Consider the following 22,481-nt stretch of genomic DNA (forward strand, 5'->3'; position numbering starts at 1 on the left):
GGATAATGTTTATTGAATATTCTGGTTGTTCTGGGCACCATTGTGACTTAAAAATAGTACCCAGTATCCAAGAGAATTGTCCTTTTCATATGGTGAGGGAGTCACATCTCACCCCAATTTTTTTTTTTTTTTGAGGTCCAAGACACATAAATAACCTCTCTAAAATGCACACCAAGTTAAAATGGAGATGGCTGTCAACAATTGTGTACAAAATATCTGACGAGTACGCTGTTAACAAGTGAAACAGAATAATTGTCATAATATGCAAACATATCTGTTTGTTTTGCAGAAAACCTATGACCTTGTTTTACTTATATTTTGAAGATATAAATGTCCACCAAACTGAGGCCACTCTTGGACCTCAACAGACTAGAAGATTACTGTGCTAAGGAGGAGTATAGTGTTACTGAGAGCAAAATAGTATTAGCTGAGATATATAGTATGTATATCAATAAAGCAAATATTTTATAGTCTACCACACTTTACTTAAAGATCATAATCTAGTATAAAATCTGTTTGTTTTCTTTCAAGTATGTACCAATTATCAAAACAGAATGTACTTATGAAGAGATACCACTATGGGTTCAGGTATATAAAGATTCAAGAAGATTACTCATATGCTAGTGGGCACGTAGAGGAGGTCAGCTAATATGTCTTTGTCTTAGCTATGTAAACAAATAACCAACCAGCAGAATATACTAATACCCACATAGTCCAATAAGGGGTCACAAAAATAGCTGCTTTATATGAAATGTAATTTGTTTTCTAACTAGGATAATAAAAGGAGTAGCTGAAATTTGTTATAGATAGAAGTAACTTTAAGGGTCTCAAACTTCTAATCACCTGTGCAGGTAACCTACTATATCAAACAGGGACATTAGGGAAAAAATCTCAATGCTAGTATAAATGACCCAGTTGAGCAATTTTATTTGAGGTTACTTGCTCATGTATAGCTATGGCCCTATAACAGATATAAAGTAAACACTCAGCTGCGTAAAGGGGCATACAACCTGAATGTTTTCTTTCATGATTCAGATAGAGCATGTGATTTTTAAACAACTATCCAATTTACTTCTATTACCTAATTTGTTTTCTTGCAATTCTTTGTTGAAGAGGATACCTAGGTAGGCTCATGAGCTGCTGATTTGTGGCTGCACATTTGCTTCATGCTATTGGCTCACCTTGTGTGTTAACTAGCTCCCAGTAGTGCATTGCTTCTTTAACAAAGGATACCAACAGAATAAAGCAAATAAGATAATAGAAGTAAATTGAGTGGTAGTTTGTTGTGGATTTTTTTTTTTTAAAAAACTATTCTCTATCTTGATCATGAATGAAAAATGTTTCGTTTCATGTCCCTTTTTAATATAAACATGAGTAAATACACAGTAGAAATAAGCATTTAAAATTTAGGTAGTCATCTAGAAAATAGCACTTAAAGGTATAGTATAGTCAAAACTAAACTTTCATGATTAAGATAGAGCAGGCAATTTTACACAACTTTCTAATTTTACTTCTATTTATTTGTTTTCTTGGTAACTTTATTTTAAAAAGCTGGAATGTAAGTTTAGGAGCCAGCCCATTTTTGGTTCAGGACCTGGTAGTGCTTACCAAAATGTTTATTAAACACCATAATAAACTCAATTTTAAAATAAACAATTTATCACATTAATGAAATGGCACATAAATAACCATAGCAGGCCTCAATCAGCAATAAACGTACAAAGCAAAGCTGCAAATGTACATATTTTGCACAGAAACATAAAAAAAATGCAGACTCAATTCTTAGACCTCAGGCTCAATAGCCATCGTTAAAGGGACACTGAACCCAAATTTTTTCTTTCGTGACTCAGAGCATGCAATTTTAAGCATCTTTCTAATTTACTCCTATTATGAATTTTTCTTCGTTCTCTTGCTATCTTTTTATTTGCATCGAAATTATTTTTTTGGTTCAGCACTTGTTTATTGGTCGGTTAAATCAATCCACCAATCGGCAAGAACAACCCAGGTTGTTCACAAAAAATGGGCCGGCATCTAAACTTACATTCTTGCTTTTCAATTAGATACCAAGAGAATGAAGAAAATTTGATAATAGGAGTAAATTAGAAAGTTGCTTAAAATTACATGCTCTATCTGAATCACAAAACAAATTTTTTGGGTACAGTGTCCCTTTAAGGATTTTAAAGTCCACAAAGTGCCTCTGTTTTGTGAAGTGGGATATGTCCACAATAATGTCTCAAAAGCAACTATGAAGATAATAAGCAATCAAACGGCTGCATAAATTAGTACTTACAACATTTAAAGGGACGGTCTACACCAGAATTTTTATTGTGTTAAAAGATAGATAATCCCTTTATTACCCATTCCCCAGTTTTGCATAACCAACACAGTTATATTAATATGCTTTTAACCTCTGTGATTATCTTGTTTCTAAGCCCCTTTTTTCAGGTCTTTTGACAGACTTGCAGTTTAGCCAATCAGTGCCTGCTCCCAGTTAACTTCACGTGCACGAGCACAGTGTTATCTATATGAAATACGTGAACTAACACCCTCTAGTGGTGAAAAACTGTTAAAATGCAATATGAAAAGAGGTGGGCTTCAAGGTCTAAGAAATTAGCATATGAACCTCCTAGGTTAAGCTTTCAACTAAGAATACCAAGAGAACAAAGCAAAATTGGTGATAAAAGTAAATTAGAAAATTGTTTAAAATTACATGCTCTATCTGAATCATGAAAGTTTATTTTGGCCTAGACTGTCCCTTTAATATCTTTTTGTGCTCTCATCGAACTCCAATTTTCGGCACATGGAGATATTGTGCTTTCTTCTGCCTGAGAAGCAGAACATGTAGCATCCTTATCTGGGGATTACTACTATTTGGCAGGCTGAAGCAAGCTGTCTCCTGGAAGCTGTAGCATGAAAGGCATTTGAGAAATAAAAGGTGCTAGCTGAGGACCTATATAGAGGCCACCCTGCCCTCATCGGGTGCTTCGTTATGCTCTGTAGATCCCACACACTCTGCGGTCTCCTGAGTCAGGGGTCTGCCTATGGCCTCCTCCATTCTAGCGGCCTCTTTAAGCTGCTCCTCTGAATTCTACATGTGCGGTATTGTAGAAAACTAGTCAGATGTGCAGGGCTCCTACTGAATCCCTCTGCTGTGTCCTGTATTTGCACAAGAGCTGACACAGACCTCCCCTGCTCTTTGTTCTCACATTTGCCATCCCATTTTGCTGTTAGATGCTCCACAAGGAGTGTGTAGTGATCCTCAAGCATGGAGGTCAAAATTTCCAAAAGTACAGCATTGATGGGCTCCATTTTGTTACGCTATGGCTATATGCGCCACCCATGTTCTATATGTACTAAACACATTACTAGGCTTGCTCATAATAAATATGCGCACACTTTACTCGCCAAATTATGGAGACAGTGTTAGGTTTAAATTTAGGGAAGGGTCCCAGTTTAGAAAAGTTTGGGTGCGGAAGGCAAAGAAACCACAACACAACCCAGCACCCTATTTCCTGGGTCAGGTGGTCTTCAGATGAGGCTCTCTCTCTTTAGAGGAATTTCTGATATCTTGCAGAAAATACAGATTTAGAGATTAGAGAAATTCTCAGAAGCTCAGAGCAACCGTTAAGATGACCGCCACCTGGAAGTCTTCCCATCTCATCCCTTTTATAAAGTACACAACCACACCAACTTGTCACCTCCACTGATCTTAACACTCTCTTTCTGTCCTTTGCCTACAATTCCTTGTGCATGGTGCTGATGGCCAAAGGCATTTTACTGAACTTAAAGGGTAATTGTAGTGATAAAATTACATCACATGCAATGCTGCAAGTCAGTCTAATTAAATACATTGCTAAAGTATCGCTTAGCAACTGCCGCTGATCCAATCCGCAGCACTAGCCGCACAACCCAGCTGTGTGACTATCTCTGCTTATTGATAGAGGCAGTTTTATCTGGGGACCAGAATTGCTTTGCAACTCCCTTGCAGTAGATTAACTATGCGTTAAATAACCCACATAGCATTGTAGCATTACTAATGACAAAATTACATGAGCTAACGAATCAGAGCATGTCATTTTATCATTACAACGGCGCTTATAAGGAATATGAAAATCGATATGTACTCAATTTTAAGAGACTTTTAAATGTACTTTCTCTTGTAAGGTGTATCCAGTCCACGGATCATCCATTACTTGTGGGATATTCTCATTCCCAACAGTAAGTTACAAGAGGACACCCACAGCAGAGCTGTCTATATAGCTCCTCCCCTCACTACCATACCCAGTCATTCTCTTGCAACTCTCAACAAGCATGGAGGTAATAAGAGATAAGTGGTGAAATGTAGCTGTTTTGCTTCAATCAAGAGTTTATTATTTTTAAATAGTACCGGAGTTGTGCTATTTTGTTCCAGGCAGGAAAAAAGAAGAATCTGCCTGGGATTTCTATGATCTTAGCAGGTTGTAACTAAGATCCATTGCTGTTCTCACACATGTCTGAAGAGAGAGATAACTTCAGCGGGGGAATGGCGTGCAGGTTATCCTGCTATGAGGTATGTGCAGTTAATATTTTTCTAGAAGATGAAATGAAGGCTAGAAAATGCTGTTGATACCAAATTTATGTAAGGTAAGCCTGAATACAGTGATTTAATAGCGACTGGTATCATGCTTACTTTCTGAGGTAAAACTCTTTTATATTTACAATATAAAACGTTTGCTGGCATGTTTAAACGTTTTTATATATACTTTGGTGATAAAACTTTATTGGGGCCTAGTTTTTTTTCCACATGGCTGGCTTAAATTTGCCTAGAAACAGTTCCCTGAGGCTTTCCACTGTGTTACTATGAGTGGGAGGGGCCTAGTTTAGTGCTTTTTTGTGCATTAACTATTACAGACTGAGACATCCAGGAGTTCCCTGAATGCTACAGGACATCTCTAAAGGGCTTTTAGGCTAAGCCCACAGCAAGGCTGTGGCAGTTTGGTGACTGTTAAAAAAAGTCTATCGTTTTTTTGATCCGGTTTTTGAACTAAGGGGTTAATCATCCATTTGCAAGTGGGTGCAATGCTCTGTTAGCTTATTATACACACTGTAAAAATTTCGTTTGATTTACTGCCTTTTTTCACTGTTTTTCAAATTCTGACAAAATTTGTTTCTCTTAAAGGCACAGTACCGTTTTTTATATTTGCTTGTTAACTTGATTTAAAGTGTTTTCCAAGCTTGCTAGTCTGTATAAACATGTCTGACATAGAGGAAACTCCTTGTTCATTATGTTTAAAAGCCATGGTGGAACCCCCTCTTAGAATGTGTACCAAATGTACTGATTTCACTTTAAGCAATAAAGATCATATTCTGTCTTTAAAAAAATTATCACCAGAGGAATCTGTCGAGGGGGAAGTTATGCCGACTAACTCTCCCCACGTGTCAGATCCTTTGACTCCCGCTCAAGGGACTCACGCTCAAATGGCGCCAAGTACATCCAGGACGCCCATAGCGTTTACTTTACAAGACATGGCGGCAGTCATGGATAATACACTGTCAGCGGTATTAGCCAGACTACCTGTATTTAGAGGAAAGCGAGATAGCTCTGGAGTTAGACGAAATACAGAGCATGCTGATGCTTTAAGAACTATGTCTGATACTGCCTCACAATATGCAGAAGCTGAAGAAGGAGAGCTTCTTTCTGTGGGTGATATTTCTGACTCAGGGAAGATGATGCAACCTGATTCTGATATTTCTACATTTAAATTTAAGCTTGAACACCTCCGCGTGTTACTCAGGGAGGTTTTAGCTGCTCTGAATGACTGTGATACAATTGCAGTGCCAGAGAAATTGTGTAGACTGGATAAATACTATGCAGTGCCGGTGTGTACTGATGTTTTTCCAATACCTAAAAGGTTTACAGAAATTATTACTAAGGAATGGGATAGACCAGGTGTGCCGTTCTCTCCCCCTCCTGTTTTTAGAAAAATGTTTCCAATAGACGCCACCACACGGGACTTATGGCAGACAGTTCCTAAGATGGAGGGAGCAGTTTCTACTCTAGCAAAGCGTACTACTATCCCTGTCGAGGACAGTTGTGCTTTCTTAGATCCAATGGATAAAAAGTTAGAGGGTTACCTTAAGAAAATGTTTATTCAACAAGGTTTTATCCTACAGCCCCTTGCATGCATTGCGCCTGTCACTGCTGCTGCGGCGTTCTGGTTTGAGTCTCTGGAAGAGGCTTTACAGGTAGCGACTCCATTGGATGAAATACTTGACAAGCTTAGAGCACTTAAGCTAGCCAATTCTTTTGTTTCTGATGCCATTGTTCATTTGACTAAACTAACGGCTAAGAATTCTGGTTTTGCTATCCAGGCGCGCAGAGCGCTATGGCTTAAATCATGGTCAGCTGACGTTACTTCAAAATCGAAGCTGCTTAACATTCCCTTCAAGGGGCAGACCCTATTTGGGCCTGGTTTGAAGGAGATTATTGCTGACATCACTGGAGGAAAGGGTCATGCCCTTCCTCAGGATAGGTCCAACCCAAGGGCCAAACAGTCTAATTTTCGTGCCTTTCGAAACTTCAAGGCAAGTGTGGCATCAACTTCCTCTAATGCAAAACAAGAGGGAACTTTTGCTCAGTCCAAGACGGTCTGGAGACCTAACCAGACCTGGAACAAGGGTAAGCAGGCCAAAAAACCTGCTGCTGCCTCTAAGACAGCATGAAGGAACGGCCCCCTATCCGGTAACGGATCTAGTAGGGGGCAGACTTTCGCTCTTCGCCCAGGGGTGGGCAAGAGATGTCCAGTATCCCTGGGCGTTGGAAATTATATCCCAGGGATATCTTCTGGACTTCAAGGCTTCCCCCCAAAAGGGAGATTTCACCTTTCACAATTATCTGCAAACCAGATAAAGAGAGAGGCATTCTTACACTGTGTACAAGACCTCCTAGTTATGGGAGTGATCCATCCAGTCCCAAAGGAGGAACAGGGACAGGGATTTTACTCAAATCTGTTTGTGGTTCCCAAAAAAGAGGGAACCTTCAGACCAATTTTGGATCTAAAGATCTTAAACAAATTCCTCAGAGTTCCATCATTCAAGATGGAGACTATTCGTACCATCCTACCTATGATCCAGGAGGGTCAATACATGGTGGTCCTAAGGCCACGGGGCATAGCAGTGGCCCCTTATTTAGACGACATCCTGATTCAGGCGTCAAACTTCCAAATTGCCAAGTCTCATACGGACATAGTGTTGGCATTTCTGAGGTCGCATGGGTGGAAGGTGAACGAGAAAAAGAGTTCTCTATCCCCCCTCACAAGAGTTTCCTTCCTAGGGACTCTGATAGATTCTGTAGAAATGAAAATTTACCTGACGGAGTCCAGGTTATCAAAACTTCTAAATTCCTGCCGTGTTCTTTATTCCATTCCTCGCCCTTCGGTGGCTCTGTGCATGGAAGTAATAGGCTTAATGGTAGCGGCAATGGACATAGTGCCGTTTGCACGCCTACTTCTCAGACTGCTGCAACTATGCATGCTCAGTCAGTGGAATTGTCCCCTTTACTGAATCTGGACCAAGAGACCAGGGATTCTCTTCTCTGGTGGCTATCTCGGGTCCATCTGTCCAAAGGTATGACCTTTCACAGGCCAGATTGGACAATTGTAACGACAGATGCCAGCCTTCTAGGTTGGGGTGCAGTCTGGAACTCCCTGAAGGCTCAGGGATTGTGGACTCAGGAGGAGTCACTCCTTCCAATAAACATTCTGGAACTAAGAGCGATATTCAATGCTCTTCAGGCTTGGCCTCATCTAGCGACGATGAGGTTCATCAGATTTCAGTCGGACAACATCACGACTGTGGCTTACATCAACCATCAACGGGGAAAAAGGAGTTCCCTAGCGATGTTAGAAGTCTCAAAGATAATTCGCTGGGCAGAGAATCACTCTTGCCACCTATCAGCTATCCATATCCCAGGTGTAGAGAACTGGGAGGCGGATTTTCTAAGTCGTCAGACTTTTCATCCGGGGGAGTGGGAACTCCATCCGGAGGTGTTTGCACAATTGGTTCTTCGTTGGGGCTAACCAGAACTGGATCTCATGGCGTCTCGCCAGAACGCCAAGCTTCCTTGTTACGGGTCCAGGGACCCCAAGGCAACGCTGATAGATGCTCTAGCAGCACCTTGGTCCTTCAACCTGGCTTATGTGTTTCCACCGTTTCCTCTGCTCCCTCGTCTGATTGCCAAAGTCAAGCAGGAGAGAGCATCAGTGATCTTGATAGCGCCTGAGTGGCAATGCAGGACTTGGTATGCAGATCTGGTGCACATGTCATCCTTACCACCATGGACGCTGCCGCTGAGACAGGACCTTCTACTTCAAGGTCCTTTCAACCATCCAAATCTAATTTCTCTGAGGCTGGCTGCCTGGAGATTGAACGCTTGATTTTATCAAAGCGTGGTTTCTCCGAGTCAGTTATTGATACCTTGATTCAGGCACGGAAGCCTGTCACCAGGAAAATCTATCATAAAATATGGCGTAAATATCTTTATTGGTGTGAATCTAAGGGCTACTCGTGGAGTAAGGTCAGGATTCCCAGGATATTATCTTTTCTCCAAGAAGGATTGGAGAAAGAATTGTCAGCTAGTTCCTTAAAGGGACAGATTTCTGCGATATCTATTCTTTTGCACAAGCGTCTGGCGGATGCCCCACACGTTCAGGCATTTTGTCAGGCTTTAGTTTGAATCAAGCCTGTGTTTAAACCTGTTGCTCCACCTTGGAGCTTAAATTTGGTTCTTAAAGTTCTTCAGGGGGTTCCGTTTGAACCTCTTCATTCCATAGATATCAAACTTTTATCTTGGAAAGTTCTTTTTTTGGTAGCTATTACCTCGGCTCGTAGAGTTTCCGAGTTATCTGCCTTACAATGTGATTCTCCTTATCTGATCTTCCATGCAGATAAGGTAGTTCTGCGTACCAAACCTGGGTTTTTACTTAAGATGGTATCTAATAAGAATATCAATCAAGAGATTGTTGTTCCGTCTTTGTGTCCTAATCCTTCTTCAAAGAAGGAGCGTCTATTACACAATCTGGACGTGGTTCATGCTTTAAAGTTTTACTTACAAGCTACTAAAGATTTTCGTCAAACATCTGCTTTGTTTGTTGTCTACTTTGGACAGAGGAGAGGTCAAAAGGCTTCGGCAACCTCTCTTTCTTTTGGCTACGAAGCATAATCCGCTTAGCCTATGAGACTGCTGGCCAGCAGCCTTCAGAAAGGATTACAGCTCATTCTACTAGAGCTATGGCTTCCACATGGGCCTTTAAAAATGAGGCTTCTGTTGAACAGATTTGCAAGGCGGCGACTTGGTCTTCGCTTCATACTTTTTCAAAATTCTACAAATTTGATTCTTTTGCTATTTTTGGGAGAAAGGTTTTACAGGCAGTGGTACCTTCCGTTTAAGTACCTGCCTCGTGTACTTTAGCTTTGGTATTGGTATCCCAAAAGTAATGGATGATCCGTGGACTGGATACACCTTACAAGAGAAAACATAATTTATGCTTACCTGATAAATTTATTTCTCTTGTGGTGTATCCAGTCCACGGCCCGCCCTGTCATTTTAAGGCAGGTATTTTTTTTTATTTTAAACTACAATCACCACTGCACCCTATGGTTTCTCCTTTCTCTGCTTGTTTTTGGTCGAATGACTGGATATGGTAGTGAGGGGAGGAGCTATATAGACAGCTCTGCTGTGGGTGTCCTCTTGCAACTTCCTGTTGGGAATGAGAATATCCCACAAGTAATGGATGATCCGTGGACTGGATACACCACAAGAGAAATAAATTTATCAGGCAAGCATAAATTATGTTTTTATCAAATGTACTTAATTCTTCTGGTATATTTTGTTGAAAAGCATACTTAGGTAGGCTCTGAATCAGCAGTGCACTACTGGGAGTTGTGTTGATTAGTGACTATGAACTTATGTTTTTTTGTCATTGGCTTGCTATATCTGTCAAGCCCTGTGTTCCGGAGTTGTATGAGATCTGTTCACAAGAATCTGCTGCTTAAACATAGGGCATCTTCTACCAAAAAAAATAATTCTGTATTATGCATTAAATGTCATTATGCTGCTCCTTTAGGGATACCAAGAGAAGCAAATGATTTAATAGAAGTAAATTGGAAAGTTGTTTTAAATTGTATGCGCTATCTAATTTATGAATTAAAATTTTGGGGTTTCATGTCCCTTTAAGACCAAATTGAGAAGAGAAATGGAGGGGTAATTAGAAGAGACTGTCTGGTTCATGTCGTAGTATTCCTGCAAAGAAAAAACTGTTACTGAGGTTGACAGAATATACAGAGCTAAAGGTTAGTGTAAATGTGGTGGGCAAATTATTTTGAATTGGAAGTATAAAAGGTGCTAATTTCTATACATTTTTGTAATGGACCGCATGTGAAACTTACTTTACAGGGACTGTCAACACTAGAATTATTTTTTTAAAAGATAGATAACGGCCTTTACTACTGATTCCCCAGCTTTGCACAACCAACATTGTTATATTAATATACTTTATAGCATTACCTCTACATTTCTATGTTTCTAAGCCACTTCAGCCAGCCTCTTATCACATGCTTTTTTTATTTGCTTTTCACAGCAGGAGGCTGCTAGTTCATGTGGATCATATAGATAACATTGTGCTTACACCCATAGAGTTGTTTAAGAGTCAGCACAGCACTAATTGGCTAAAATGCAAGCTAATAAATAAAAAGCTGTGATCAAGGGGCTGTCAGAAGATGCTTAGATACAAGGTAATCACAGAGGTAAAAAGTATATTAATATAACTGTTGGTTTATGCGAAACTGGGGAATGGGTAATAAATGGATTTTCTCCAACATTGGTGTGTCCGGTCCACGGCGTCATCCTTACTTGTGGGAAATATCTCTTCCCCAACAGGAAATGGCAAAGAGTCCCAGCAAAAGCTGGCCATATAGTCCCTCCTAGGCTCCGCCCACCCCAGTCATTCTCTTTGCCGTTGCACAGGCAACATCTCCACGGGGATGGTTAAGAGTATGTGGTGTTTAGTTGTAGTTTTTTATTCTACTATCAAGAGTTTGTTATTTTAAAATAGTGCTGGTATGTACTATTTACTCTGAAACAGAAAAAGATGAAGAGTTCTGTTTGTGAGAGGAAGATGATTTTAGCAGACAGTAACTAAAATCGTTTGCTGTTTCCACATAGGACTGTTGAGATGAAGTAACTTCAGTTGGGGGAAACAGTTAGCAGACTTTTCTGCTTAAGGTATGACTAGCCATATTTCTAACAAGACTGTGTAATGCTGGAAGGCTGTCATTTCCCCTCATGGGGACCGGTAAGCCATTTTCTTAGTCTCAAACAGAATAAAGGGCTTAATATGGGCTATAAAACTGGTAGACACTTTTATGGGCAAATTGATTGCTTTATTTGGGCATTTTATACATGTTTATGCTTGTATTTCACACTTATAAGCTTGGGGAACTATTTTTAACGTCAGGCACTGTGTTAGACACCTTTCCAGTCAGGAAGGGCCTTCCCAGTTGTAGGCTGAGCCTCATTTTCGCGCCATTACTGCGCAGTTACTTTTGAGAGCAAGACATGCAGATGCATGTGTGAGGATCTGAAAGTAGTTGGAAAAGTTCCTAGAAGGCTTCATTTGGTATCGTATTCCCTCCTGGGTCTGGTAAAGTCGCAGCAAAGGCTGTAGCTGGGACTGTAGAGGGGTTAAAACTGTAACCGGCTCCGTTTTTTTTATTTTAAGGGTTAAAGCTCTGAAATTTGGTGTGCAATACATTTAATGCTTTAAGACACTGGTGACAATTTGGTAAATTTTGAACAATTCCTTCATACTTTTTCACATATTTAGTAATAAAGTGTGCACTGTTTAAAATTTAAAGAGACAGTAACGTTTTTGTTCTAAAACGGTTTTTGTGTTTATTGACAAGTTTAAGCCTGTTTAACATGTCTGTACCTTCAGATAAGCTATGTTCTATATGTATGAAAGTCAATGTGTTTCCCCCTTCAAAATTGTGTGATAATTGTGCCATAGCGTCCAAACAAAGTAAGGACAGTACTGCCACAGATAGTAAAATTGCCCAAGATGTTTCATCAGATGAAGGGAGTAGACATAGTTCTACATCATCTCCTTCTGTGTCTATGCCAGTTTTGCCCACGCAGGAGGCCCCTAGTACTTCTAGCGCGCCAATGCTTATTACTATGCAACAATTGACGGCAGTAATGGATAACTCCATAGCAAATATTTTATCCAAAATGCCTGCATATCAGAGAAAGCGCGATTGCTCTGTTTTAAACACTGAAGAGCAAGAGGGCGCTGATGATAATTGCACTGTCATACCCTCACACCAATCTGAAGGGGCCATGAGGGAGGTTTTGTCAGATGGGGTAATTTCAGATTCAGGAAAAATTTCTCAACAGGCTGAACCTGATGTTGTGACATTTAAATTTAAATTAGAGAATCTCCGCGCACTACTTAAGGAGGTGTTATCTACTCTGGATGATTGTGACAACCTGGTCATTCCAGAAAAATTATGCAAGATGGACAAGTTCCTAGAGGTTCCGGTGCACCCTGACGCTTTCCCTATACCCAAGCGGGTGGAGGACATAGTGAATAAGGAGTGGGAGAAGCCCGGCATACCTTTTGTCCCCCCTCCTATATTTAAGAAATTATTTCCTATGGTCGACCCCAGAAAGGACTTATGGCAGACAGTTCCTAAGGTCGAGGGGGCAGTTTCTACTCTAAACAAGCGCACTACTATCCCTATCGAGGATAATTGTGCTTTCAAAGATCCTATGGATAAAAAATTGGAGGGTTTGCTTAAAAAGATTTTTGTACAGCAAGGTTACCTCCTGCAACCCATTTCGTGCATTGTTCCTGTCACTACAGCAGCGTGGTTCTGGTTCGAGGAACTAGAAAAGTCGCTCAGTAGAGAGACTCCGTATGAGGAGGTTATGGACAGAGTTCACGCACTCAAGTTGGCTAATTCTTTTATTTTAGATGCCGCTTTGCAATTAGCTAGATTAGCGGCGAAAAATTCAGGGTTTGCAATTGTGGCGCGCAGAGCGCTTTGGCTAAAGTCTTGGTCAGCGGATGTATCTTCCAAGACAAAATTGCTTAATATCCCCTTCAAGGGTAAGACTCTCTTTGGGCCAGAATTGAAAGAGATTATTTCAGACATCTCTGGGGGAAAGGGCCACGCCCTCCCACAAGATAGGCCTTTCAAAGCCAAGAATAAGTCTAATTTTCGTTCCTTTCGCAATTTCAGGAACAGACCGGCCTCTAACTCTGCATCCTCTAAACAAGAGGGTAATGCTTCTCAAACCAAACCAGCCTGGAAACCGATGCAAGGCTGGAACAAGGGTAAGCAGGCCAAGAAGCCTGCTGCGGCTAACAAAACAGCATGAAGGAGTAGTCCCCGATCCGGGACCGGATCTAGTAGGGGGCAGACTCTCTCTCTTTGCTCAGGCTTGGGCAAGAGATGTTCAGGATCCCTGGACACTAGAAATAGTTTCTCAGGGTTATCTTCTGGAATTCAAGGAACTACCCCCAAGGGGAAGGTTCCACATGTCTCACTTATCCTCAAACCAAATAAAGAGACAGGCATTCTTACATTGTGTAGAAGACCTGTTAAAGATGGGAGTGATACACCCAGTTCCAACGGCGGAACAAGGAATGGGATTTTACTCAAATCTGTTTGTAGTTCCCAAAAAAGAGGGAACTTTCAGACCAATTCTGGATTTAAAGATCCTAAACAAATTTCTCAGAGTACCATCGTTCAAAATGGAAACCATTCGAACGATTCTACCCACAATCCAGGAAGGTCAATTTATGACTACCGTGGATCTAAAGGATGCGTATCTACATATTCCTATCCACAAGGAACATAATCAGTTCCTAAGGTTCGCCTTTCTGGACAAACATTACCAGTTTGTGGCCCTCCCATTCGGGTTAGCCACTGCTCCAAGGATTTTCACAAAGGTACTCGGATCCCTTCTAGTGGTTCTAAGACCAAGGGGCATTGCAGTAGTACCGTACTTGGACGACATTCTAATACAAGCGTCGTCTCTTTCAAAGGCAAAGGCTCACACGGACATCGTTCTGGCCTTTCTCAGATCTCACGGATGGAAGGTGAACATAGAAAAAAGTTCCCTGTCTCCATCGACAAGAGTTCCCTTCTTGGGAACAATAATAGATTCTTTAGAAATGAGGATTTTCCTGACAGAAGTCAGAAAGTCAAAACTTCTAAACGCTTGTCAAGTTCTTCATTCTATTCCTCGTCCTTCCGTAGCTCAGTGCATGGAAGTAGTAGGGCTGATGGTTGCAGCAATGGACATAGTTCCTTTTGCGCGAATTCATCTAAGACCATTACAACTGTGCATGCTGAAACAGTGGAATGGGGATTATACAGACTTGTCTCCAGTGATTCAAGTAGATCAGAAGACCAGAGACTCACTTCGTTGGTGGCTAACCCTGGACCACCTGTCCCAGGGAATGAGCTTCCGCAGACCAGAGTGGGTCATCGTCACGACCGACGCCAGTCTAATGGATTGGGGCGCGGTCTGGGAATCCCTGAAAGCTCAGGGACTATGGTCTCGGGAAGAGTCTCTTCTCCCGATAAACATTCTGGAACTGAGAGCGATATTCAATGCTCTCAGGGCTTGGCCTCAACTAGCAAAGGCCAGATTCATAAGATTCCAATCAGACAACATGACGACCGTTGCTTATATCAATCATCAGGGGGGAACAAGGAGTTCCCTGGCGATGAAGGAAGTGACCAAAATAATAAAATGGGCGGAGGATCACTCCTGCCACATATCTGCGATCCACATCCCAGGTGTGGAAAACTGGGAGGCGGATTATCTGAGTCGTCAAACATTCCATCCGGGGGAGTGGGAACTCCACCCGGAGATCTTTGCCCAGTTGACTCAATTATGGGGCATTCCAGATATGGATCTGATGGCGTCTCGTCAGAACTTCAAGGTTCCTTGCTACGGGTCCAGATCCAGGGATCCCAAGGCGACTCTAGTGGATGCACTAGTAGCGCCTTGGACCTTCAACCTAGCCTATGTGTTTCCACCGTTTCCTCTCATTCCCAGGCTGGTAGCCAGGATCAAGCAGGAGAGGGCCTCGGTGATCTTGATAGCTCCTGCGTGGCCACGCAGGACTTGGTATGCAGACCTGGTGAATATGTCATCAGTTCCACCATGGAAGCTACCTTTGAGACAGGATCTTCTTGTACAGGGTCCATTCGAACATCCAAATCTGGTCTCCCTCCAGCTGACGGCTTGGAAATTGAACACTTGATTCTATCAAAGCGTGGGTTTTCAGATTCTGTGATAGATACTCTAGTTCAAGCCAGAAAACCAGTAACTAGAAAAATTTACCATAAAATATGGAAAAGATATATCTGCTGGTGTGAATCTAAGAGGGTTTGGATAAAGGATTATCAGCGAGTTCTCTAAAGGGACAGATTTCTGCGTTATCTGTCTTACTACACAAACGACTGGCAGCTGTGCCAGATGTTCAAGCATTTGTTCAGGCTCTGGTTAGGATCAAGCCTGTTTACAGACCTTTGACTCCTCCCTGGAGTTTAAATCTAGTTCTTTCAGTTCTCCAAGGGGTTCCGTTTGAACCTTTACATTCCATAGATATTAAGTTGTTATCTTGGAAAGTTTTGTTTTTGGTTGCTATTTCTTCTGCTAGAAGAGTTTCTGAGTTATCTGCTTTGCAGTGTTCTCCGCCCTATCTGGTGTTCCATTCAGATAAGGTTGTTTTGCGTACTAAACCTGGTTTTCTTCCAAAGGTTGTTTCCAACAGAAATATTAACCAGGAGATAGTTGTACCTTCTTTGTGTCCGAATCCAGTTTCAAAGAAGGAACTTTTGTTACACAATTTAGACGTAGTCCGTGCTCTAAAATTCTATTTAGAAGCTACAAAAGAGTTCAGACAAACATCTTCTCTGTTTGTCGTCTATTCTGGTAAAAGGAGAGGTCAAAAAGCGTCTTCTACCTCTCTTTCCTTTTGGCTTAAAAGCATCATCCGATTGGCTTACGAGACTGGCGGACGGCAGCCTCCTGAAAGAATCACAGCTCACTCTACTAGGGCTGTGGCTTCCACATGGGCCTTCAAGAACGAGGCTTCTGTTGATCAGATATGTAAGGCAGCGACTTGGTCTTCACTGCACACTTTTGCCAAATTTTACAAATTTGATACTTTTGCTTCTTCGGAGGCTATTTTTGGGAGAAAGGTTTTGCAAGCATGGTGCCTTCTGTTTAGGTAACCTGATTTGCTCCCTCCCTTCATCCGTGTCCTAAAGCTTTGGTATTGGTTCCCACAAGTAAGGATGACGCCGTGGACCGGACACACCAATGTTGGAGAAAACAGAATTTATGCTTACCTGATAAATTACTTTCTCCAACGGTGTGTCCGGTCCACGGCCCGCCCTGGTTTTTTAATCAGGTTTGATGAATTATTTTCTCTAACTACAGTCACCACGGCACCCTATAGTTTCTCCTGTTTTTTCCTCCTGTCCGTCGGTCGAATGACTGGGGTGGGTGGAGCCTAGGAGGGACTATATGGCCAGCTTTTGCTGGGACTCTGCCATTTCCTGTTGGGGAAGAGATATTTCCCACAAGTAAGGATGACGCCGTGGACCGGACACACCGTTGGAGAAAGTAATTTATCAGGTAAGCATAAATTCTGTTATCTATCTTTTAAAACAATAAAAATTCTGGTGTAGACTGTCCCTTTAAACCTTATGCTTTATAACAACATACAGTATTGCAGCAATGAATGCTTGCTTGTAGTCTGACAGAAATGTAATTGTGTTTAAAAGAACATTAAACTAAATTTTGTTTCATGATCAGAGTGGACAATAAAAAAAAAAAAAAAGCTTTCCAATTTTCTTCTATTATGAAATGTACTTTGTATTATTGGTATCCTTAGAAGAGCATATAGGTAGGCATAGGAGTGTACACAGATCTGGAGCACTAGATGGCAAGAAAGATTTTAACCCCTTAACGACCACAATATACCATGTACTCTGTTAGACCCTCCCTCCTGCAGGCTTCCTAAAATAGTGCGGTCTCGCCACTGGCGACGTGACTGTACTATTGAGAAAACAATCCCCACAGAAAGACCAGCGACATAGAGGGTATGTTGCTGGTTATTAAAAGTTTAAAGTAGGGTGACCATATTGCTGCTTTAAAAAGGGACGCATATGAAAAATACATGTCAGGGTGACATATGTATTTTTCAAATGCGTACCTTTTTAAAGCGGCAATATGGTCACCCTAGGTTAAAGGGGCAGTAAACCTAGAAAATGCTATATAATTCTGCACATAGTGCAGAATTATATATCATATTAGTGCTAGCTTTATACAACATAATATTGCAGCCATAATTTAATATAAATTACAGTTTTTCAGACTTGTTCTACTGAGCGGGTCTGTTTTTTTTTCTTCTAAGAGCATCTGGGCAGCTGTCTACTCACAGCCGGCCCGATCGTGCCATTAAACTCAATGTAGCTCGCTCTGGTCTGGTAGCGGGAGCAAGCTACATTGAGTTTAATCATGCGATCGGGGCCGCCTGTGAGTAGACAGAAAAAAACAGACCCGCTCAGAAGAGCAAGGAGCGGCGGTCTGAAAAACTGTAGTTTATAATAAATTATGGCTGCAATATAATGTTGTATAAAGCTAGCGCTCATATAATGTGTTAGAATTCTGCACTATGTGCAGAATTATATAACATTATTTCTCTTGCAAGGTGTATCCAGTCTACGGATTCATCCTTTACTTGTGGGATATTCTCATTCCCTACAGGAAGTGGCAAAGAGAGCACACAGCAGAGCTGTCCATATAGCTCCCCCAGTCATTCTCTTTGCCGGCTCTAAGCACTAGGGTCTCTCTCGGGAGTGTAAAGTGAATGTGGTGTTAGAATTGTAGTTTTATTATCTTCAATCAAAAGTTTGTTATTTTAAATGGTACCGGTTTGTACTATTTACTCTCTAGCAGAAAAGTGATGAAGATTTCTGCTGAGAGGAAAATGATTTTAGCATTTTGTAACTAAAATCAACTGCTGTTCCCACACAGGACTGAGGAGTACCAGAAAACTTCAGTTGGGGGGAACAGTTTGCAGGGTGATCTGCAATAAGGTATGTTCAGTCATTTATTTCTAGACAAGACTGAGATAATGCTAGAAGAGACTGACAATATCCCCATGAGGGGAGGGTAAGCTATGTTCACAGACTTAGTAAGGAATTGAATGCTTACATAATAGGGCTAATATACTGGTTGACACTTATTCAGGGCAATCGATTGTTTGGCTAAGGAAAAATCGTTTTGCAGGACACTTTGAAAGCCCTTTTGGGTTCTTTCTGGGGTTATTACCCACATGGCTGTTTTTTAGTCACTTAGGAGTGATTTACTAGGCCTCACAGCTCCTGAGTAGAGTGGGAGGGGCCTAATTTCGCGCCTCAGATGCGCACTTAGAATTGCAGAGAAGTTCATGCTGCTTCACATGGAGGGTCCTGCTGATGTTTGAGGGCCTAAAAGAAGCTATATTCCCCCAAATCTGATCCCTAAGGGGAGGTAGGGCCACAGCAAGGCTGTGGCAAGGTGCTGTAGTAATTTAACCAGGTGTTGGCTTTAGGCTGCTCCGGTTTGGGCATTAAGGGGTTAATCATTTTGAAACTTGTGGTGCAATCTTATTAAGGCTTTAGCTACATACTGTGAAAATTTCAGAAAGATTGCTGCATTTTTCACTGTTTTGTAAAATTGTGTGCTCTTTTTATCTCTTAAAGGCACAGTAATGTTTTTTCAAATTGTGTTTTTTATTTGATTAAAGTGATTTCCAAGCCTGTTTGTGTACTCTACTAGTCTGTTAAACATGTCTGACACTAAGGAAAATCCTTGTTCAATGTGTTTAGAAGCCATGGTGGAACCCCCTCTCAGAATGTGTCCCACTTGTACTGATATGTCTATACACTTTAAAGATCATATTGTTGCACTTAAGAATGTGGCCCAAGATGATTCTCAGACTGAAGGTAACGAGGGTAGCCCGTCTGCCTCTCCTCAAGTGTCACAACCAGTTACGCCTGCGCAAGCGACGCCTAGTACCTCTAGTGCGTCTAACCCTTTTACATTACAAGACTTAGCGGCAGTCATGGATAATTCTCTTACAGCCTTCTTATCTAAACTGCCCGTGTTACCTGCAAAGCGTGATAGCTCCGTTTTAAGAACAGATTATGAGCATTCTGACGCTTTGGTAGCCGTATCCGATATACCCTCACAACGCTCTGAAGTGGGAGCGAGGGATTTGATGTCTGAGGGAGAAGTCTCTGATTCAGGAAGGGTTCCTCCTCAGACAGATTCAGATACATTGGCTTTTAAATTTAAACTAGAACACCTCCGTGTTTTGCTTAGGGAGGTATTAGCTACTCTGGATGACTGCGACCCTTTGGTGATCCCAGAGAAATTGTGTAAAATGGACAAGTACCTAGAGGTCCCTGTTTACACGGATGCGTTTCCGGTCCCTAAGAGGATTGCGGATATCGTTACTAGGGAGTGGGATAGGCCAGGTGTCCCTTTTGTACCCCCTCCTGTTTTTAAGAAAATGTTCCCCATATCTGACCCCATGCGGGACTCGTGGCAGATGGTCCCTAAGGTGGAGGGGGCTGTTTCTACACTAGCTAAACGCACAACCATACCAATTGAAGACAGTTGTGCTTTTAAAGACCCTATAGATAAAAAATTAGAGGGTTTACTTAAGAAAATTTTTGTTCAACAAGGTTTTCTTCTCCAACCTATTGCCTGCATTATTCCTGTAACTACTGCAGCTGCTTTCTGGTTTGAGGTGCTGGAAGACTCGCTCCAGACGGAGACCTCATATGAGGAAATTATGGATACAATTAAGGCTCTAAAGCTAGCTAATTCTTTTATCACTGACGCCGCTTTCCAAATAGCTAAGTTAGCGGCGAAAAATTCAGGTTTCGCCATTTTGGCATGCAGGGAGCTATGGCTAAAGTCCTGGTCGGCCGATGTGTCGTCTAAATCCAAGCTTTTGAACATTCCTTTCAAAGGGAAGACCCTCTTCGGGCCTGAATTGAAAGAGATTATTTCAGATATCACCGGGGGAAAAGGCCATGCTCTCCCTCAGGACAAAGCTTTTAAGACAAAGAACAAAGCTAATTTTCGTTCCTTTCGCAATTTCAGGAACGGCCCCGCTTCATCCTCTCCGGCTGAAAAGCAAGAGGGTAACGCTTCACAGCCCAAGGCAAGCTGGAAACCTTACCAGGGCTGGAATAAGGGTAAACAGGCCAAAAAGCCTGCAGCTGCCACCAAGACAGCATGAAGGGGTAGCCCCCGATCCGGGACCGGATCTAGTAGGGGGCAGACTCTCTCTCTTCGCTCAGGCCTGGGCAAGAGATGTACACGATCCTTGGGCATTAGAGATTGTAGCTCAGGGATACCTTCTAGAATTCAAGGACTCTCCTCCAAGGGGAAGGTTCCACATTTCTCGTCTGTCTACAGATCAGACAAAGAAAGAGGCGTTTTTACGCTGTGTAGAAGATCTACATACAATGGGAGTGATCCACCCAGTTCCAATTGCAGAACAAGCACTGGGGTTTTACTCAAACCTGTTTGTGGTTCCCAAAAAAGAAGGAACTTTCAGACCAATCCTGGATCTCAAAATTCTAAACAAATTCCTCAGAGTCCCATCATTCAAGATGGAGACCATTCGGACAATCTTACCAATGATCCAGGAGGGTCAATATATGACTACCGTGGATCTAAAGGATGCATATCTGCACATTCCTATCCACAAAGATCATCACCAGTTTCTCAGGTTCACCTTTCTGGACAAGCATTTTCAGTTTGTGGCTCTTCCTTTCGGGTTGGCCACTGCTCCCAGAATTTTCACAAAGGTGCTAGGGTCCCTCCTGGCGGTTCTAAGACCGCGGGGCATAGCAGTGGCGCCTTACCTAGACAACATCTTAATTCAGGCGTCGACTTTCCAAAGAACCAAGTCTCACACGGAGATTGTATTGGCCTTTCTGAGGTCTCACGGGTGGAAGGTGAACATCAAAAAGAGTTCTCTCTCCCCCCTCACAAGAGTTCCATTCCTAGGAACCCTGATAGACTCGATAGAAATTAAAATATTTCTGACGGAGGTCAGAAAGCTAAAATTCTTAACTACTTGCCGAGCTCTTTATTCCTTTCCTCGGCCATCTGTGGCTCAGTGCATGGAGACAATCGGACTAATGGTAGCGGCAATGGACATAGTCCCTTTTGCTCGGATACACCTCAGACCACTGCAACTTAGCATGCTCAAACAGTGGAATGGGGATTATGCAGATTTGTCTCCTCAAATTCAGTTGGACCAGGAGACCAGAGATTCTCTTCTCTGGTGGTTGTCTCAGGATCACCTGTCTCAGGGAATATGTTTCCGCAGGCCAGAGTGGATCATTGTAATGACCGACGCCAGTCTGTTAGGCTGGGGTGCGGTCTGGGACTCCCTGAAAGCTCAGGGCTTATGGTCTCGGGAAGAAACTCTTCTCCCGATAAACATTCTGGAACTGAGGGCGATATTCAACGCTCTTCAGGCATGGCCTCAACTAGCTGCGGCCAAATTCATCAGATTTCAGTCGGACAACATCACGATTGTAGCTTACGTCAATCATCAGGGGGGAACAAAGAGTTCCCTAGCGATGACGGAAGTAACCAAAATAATCAGGTGGGCGGAGGATCACTCCTGCCATCTCTCAGCAATTTACATCCCAGGAGTAGACAACTGGGAGGAGGATTTTCTAAGTCGTCAGACTTTTCACCCAGGGGAGTGGGAACTCCATCCGGAGGTATTTGCCCAGCTGACTCAGCTATGGGGCACCCCAGAGTTGGATCTGATGGCGTCCCGTCAGAACACCAAACTTCCTCTCTACGGGTCCAGGTCCCGGGATCCCAAGGCGGTATTGATAGATGCTCTAGCAGCGCCTTGGTCCTTTAATCTGGCTTATGTTTTTCCACCGTTTCCTCTCCTCCCGCGTCTGGTTGCCAGAATCAAGCAGGAGAAGGCTTTGGTGATTCTGATAGCACCTGCGTGGCCACGCAGGACTTGGTATGCAGACATAGTGGACATGTCATCTGTCCCACCATGGACATTGCCAATGAGGCAGGATCTTCTGATACAGGGTCCGTTCAAGCATCCAAATTTAGTTTCTCTACGTCTGACTGCTTGGAGATTGAACGCTTAATTCTATCAAAGCGTGGGTTCTCTGAGTCAGTTATAGATACTCTGATTCAGGCTAGAAAGCCTGTCACCAGGAAAATCTACCATAAGATATGGCGGAAATATCTTTGTTGGTGTGAATCCAAGGGTTACTCATGGAGTAAGGTTAGGATTCCCAGGATATTGTCTTTTCTCCAAGAAGTATTGGAGAAAAGATCGTCAGCTAGTTCCTTAAAAGGACAA

Source organism: Bombina bombina, chromosome 4 (assembly GCF_027579735.1).
Source record: "Bombina bombina isolate aBomBom1 chromosome 4, aBomBom1.pri, whole genome shotgun sequence".
NCBI classification, from domain to species: domain Eukaryota; kingdom Metazoa; phylum Chordata; class Amphibia; order Anura; family Bombinatoridae; genus Bombina; species Bombina bombina.